Source organism: Gossypium hirsutum, chromosome A12 (genome assembly GCF_007990345.1).
Source record: "Gossypium hirsutum isolate 1008001.06 chromosome A12, Gossypium_hirsutum_v2.1, whole genome shotgun sequence".
Taxonomy (NCBI): Eukaryota; Viridiplantae; Streptophyta; class Magnoliopsida; order Malvales; family Malvaceae; genus Gossypium; species Gossypium hirsutum.
In genome coordinates this window covers 25,190,109-25,194,580 of record NC_053435.1, presented here as the reverse complement: position 1 = coordinate 25,194,580, position 4,472 = coordinate 25,190,109, and the positions used below count along the sequence as shown (strand labels likewise).

Below are 4,472 nucleotides of genomic sequence, written 5' to 3'. Positions count from 1 at the left end.
ATAAGCTTGGTAAATAGCCTTATATTGTCCATACGGGTAGACACTGGCTGTGTGTGATAAACCGTAATTTATACATATTTTTATCCCATGCTTAACGCATTCTATGGATGATTTTCCATTAGAATTGGTGAATTCGATGCTCCTAATGCTTTAATTTCATGTTTTACACTTAGGAAAGCATAGGAGAGCGAAAGGAACAAGAAATGGGCAAAAAACAGAGAAAATGGGCCAAGTACGAATTCAACACGGCCTGGACCTCCTCACACTGGTAGACCACACGGCCGTGTCAATTTGGCAGGCTCGAGCATGGCCTGAAGTAATCGCACACGAGCGTGTCACACGGGCGTGTCCCTGCCAAGCCCAAGTTGAGTCCAATTCGGAAAAGGCTAATTTTGAGGGCGCTTAGGCATTACAAAGCCCATAAATACACCCTAGAGGAGGAAGAAAAGGGGACACAGAATAAGGAGTAAGGAACTACTCCAAGGAAGCCGATTGATCCATCTGAGAAGTCGAATTCACCATCAAGACTGAAGATCTCTCCTCAATTTCCCCTTCACGAGTTTTGAGTTTTCTTAATGTTTTGTATTCTTTATTATTCTAAGATGTTTTCTTATTTAGTTATGAACTAAAACCCCTAAATACCTAAGGGAAATGAAACCTAAGACGAATCTTGTTATTATTTTCTGAATTGTATGATAAATATTTAACTTGTTCTTAATTATGTGTTCTTAATTCTTGTTTTGATATCCCAAGATACTGATTCAAGATAAGATGTTATTCAGAGGAGGAATAGACCCTGTCTAAGAGTACATTTGTCATAATTAAGCAGAGTTGTTTGCGTGCCAAGACATAGGGTGACAAGATTTTGCTGGATTAGGGTGAAACCTAATAAGGGAATCCATAGATCGAGTTAATGCAACCCTAGGGTGTTAATTAGAGAAAGGTCTCAATTATTCAATCTAAGGATTAGACGTTATTAGTCTTGAATAGGGATAATAACATAACTTAGGGATCTCTACAGAATAAGTTAAATGAATAAATCGTCCGATTCGGAGCCAGAGTAACAAGTACTGTCTAGGTGGATTTTTCCTTAGGTATTGTCTTAATTCAATCGATTTTCCCAAAAGCAATTCCCCAATTCAATTCTCTGTGAATTCTTAGTTTAGATAATTAGTTAGTTAAAACAAAGCCTCTTTATTCTTAGGCTAGATAATAAAAAGACAGTCATTACTAGTACTTTTAGTTCCTTGGGTTCCACAATCCGGTCTTGCTAAAACTATACTACTGTTCAATAGGTACACTTACCTACATCGCAATAATAGTTAGTTTCAAGAACGATTAATTATAAATATTTAAAACCTATCACGGAATCACGCGATCAAGTTTTTGGCGCCGTTGCTGGGGAACTAAGATATTAGGAATGATCAATTTTTATTACTTTAGCCATTTATTTTTCTTGCAATTTAATTTAATTTTTTTTTATTATTTATTAATTTACTTTTTCTTTCTCTTGGCAGGTTTTTATAGTTTATGACTAGTAGAAACCCGTCAAGACCACTACTTTTTGACGAAGAAATCAATCGCACAGTTCACACACATCAAAGAGAAATAAGGCGAAGCTTAAGATACACAGAGAACAAGCGAGAGGATGATACTCAAACCCCAACTGAAGAGATGGCTGAAAACCAAGACAATCAGCTACCTCCTGCAATTGCGGTTAATAAAAATCCTGATCCACGCACTATGTATGATTATGCTAAACCTTCTTTAACAGGAACTGAATCGAGCATAGTTAGACCTGCTGTAGCTGCAAATATTTTTGAACTAAAACCTAACACTATTCAAATGATATAGCAATTTGTCCCAACGCTCACTTAGCAAACTTCTTAGAACTATGCGATACATTTAAAATTAATGGTGTTTCTGATGATGCCATTTGTCTTCGATTATTCCCTTTTTCATTGAGAAACAAAGCTAAATAGTGGTTGAACTCATTACCACGAGGGTCAATCACTACTTGGGAACAAATGACCGAAAAATTTCTATTAAAATATTTTCCACCGGCTAAAACGGCTAAATTACGTAATGATATCTCTTCGTTTGTGCAGATGGACTTAGAAACTCTTTACGATGCATGGGAGAGATGCAAAGACTTAATGAGAAGGTGCCCTCACCATGGGTTACTGCTTTGGCTACAAGTCCAAACGTTCCATAATGGTCTGAATCCTTCAACTCGACAAATGGTTAACCCAGCTGCTAGCGGAACCATCAATAATAAAACACCTGAAGATGCCTATGAGTTTATAGAGGAGATGTCACTAAATAATTATCAATGGCAAGTCATGAGGACTAAGCCAACTAAAACAGCAGGCATTTATAACGTTGATTCAGTTACTATGCTGTCAAATGAGGTGCGAGACGAATGGAGGAAGAGCATGCACAGAGTATAAACCCTTCAACCCTAGTATCGAGGAGGAACAAGTCCAATATATAGGTAACAATAACTCTCGATCCCAAAATAACCCATATAGTAACACATACAATGCAGGTTGGAGGAACAACACCAATTTCTCGTGGGGCGGTCAAGGAAATCAAAGACCACAACATCCTCCGGGTTTTCAATAACCACCCTATCAAGAGGAAAAGAAGCTGAACCTTGAAGAGATGCTCCAAAAGTTTATATTGGTATCAGAAACCCATTTTCAGCACACTGAGTCGGCACTTAAAAATCAACAAGCGTCGATCCAAGGGCTCGAAACTCAGATAGGCTAGCTTTCCAAACTAATCTCCGAAAGACCACAGGGTAGCTTGCCAAGTAATACTGAACCCAACCCAAGGGAACAACTCAACGCAATTAATATTCAAGATGGCGAACGAGTTATTGAGCTTGAACCAGAAACGAGGCAAGAAACTGTGGTTAGCAAAGGTCAAGGTGAGGTAGGTTATAAAAAAAATAAGTGAATGTCGAATATAAACCTCGTGTGCCATACCCCAATGCGACAAGGAAAAACCGCTCAGATGAACAATTTGGTAGATTCCTTAAACTCTTCAAAAAACTACATATTCACTTACCAGTTATTGAAGCTGTATTGCAGATGCCAAACGCAATGAAATTTTTAAAAGAGCTTTTAGCAAGTAAGCGAAAGTTGGACAAGGCGTTGCATGTGGAGCTAAACGCAGTGTGCTCAGCTATTCTGCAAAATAATCTACGGAACAAATTAAAAGATCCAGGGAGTTTTACGATTCCTTACTTGATTGGTAGTTTAGATGTTAATAATGCATTAGCTGATTTAGGGGCTAGTATCAACGTCATGCCTTACAAAATGCTTAAACAACTAGGTCTCGGGAAACCCAAATAGACTAGGATGAGCATTCAATTAGAGGATAAAACTATAAGATTCCCTAAGGGTCTTATTGAAAATGTTCTAGTTAAAATCAATGAATTTATATTTCCTGTTGACTTCATTGTTCTAGACATAGAGGAGGATAGCAACACTCCTTTAATTCTAGGAAGGCCCTTCTTAGCAACTGCTAAAACAATTATTGATGTTAGCACAGGTGAACTCACACTCCATGTGGGAGACAAAACAATCACCCTTCAATCTCGTAATTCTGGCAACATATCGAAAATTGAAGGTGATCGTTTAACCTATTCTACTAAAACTGACAATATGGTACAACCTACTTTCCAGGAAATGAGTCTGAAGGAAGTACATAAGCCATTCTCAAACAATAGTAGAGGACATATTCATGAAGAACGAAGGCTACAAATCGAGGAGCTAGATGAATGGCGGATGCATAAACCAAGAACACACGATAAACCAAAACTACGCCAGGACGAGCTCAATACCTTTCCAAATCAACTTGAGGTTGGAGAGAGAGTCTTATTAGATGCCGCAGATCCCCACATTGTCACTACCACACCGAATGAAGAAATCCCTCTTACGGTACTCAACATTTTCCCATTCGGTACAGTCGAAGTGAGTCGTCCCAAGTTCGGCACTTTTAAGGTAAACAACACCGGTTTAAAACCTTATTTTGATGAGATTGATAGCAAGAATGAGGAGTATAAACTCCTCAAACCACCATGATCACTCAACGGAAAGGTAAGTCGAGCTTAGACTATAAATAAGCGCTTCTCAGGAGCCAACCCGAGCACTAACTGTATTAACTTCTTTAAAATTTAGTCTTCAACACCTAACTTACTAACGGAGCTCTTGAATATAGTTTTTCCACAGAGTCACGGCCAAGCACACGGGCATGCTTAGGGCCGTGTGAAAACAGGGCAAAGATTCCCCCAAACACAGGCTACGACAAAATGCCACGACTGTGAGACATGGCCATGGTCGAGCCTACCAAAACAATATGGGCGTGCGACACGCCCGTGTGGAAGAATTGTGGTCGAACCTATTATATTGACACGGGCGTGGGTCTACATACACGGGCATGGGAGAAGTGAACAATGCCATACA

The 4,472-nt window shown here is 39.0% G+C and overlaps 1 non-coding gene across 1 annotated transcript; it reads right to left on the bottom strand.

Annotated features, from left to right (window-relative positions):
• Positions 1-2,075: 2,075 nt before the first annotated feature.
• LOC121211924 (small nucleolar RNA R71) lies at positions 2,076-2,182 on the bottom strand. The gene has a single exon (XR_005907140.1). It is a non-coding gene; the product is annotated as a small nucleolar RNA R71 (small nucleolar RNA).
• Between the last annotated feature and the right edge of the window lie 2,290 nt (positions 2,183-4,472).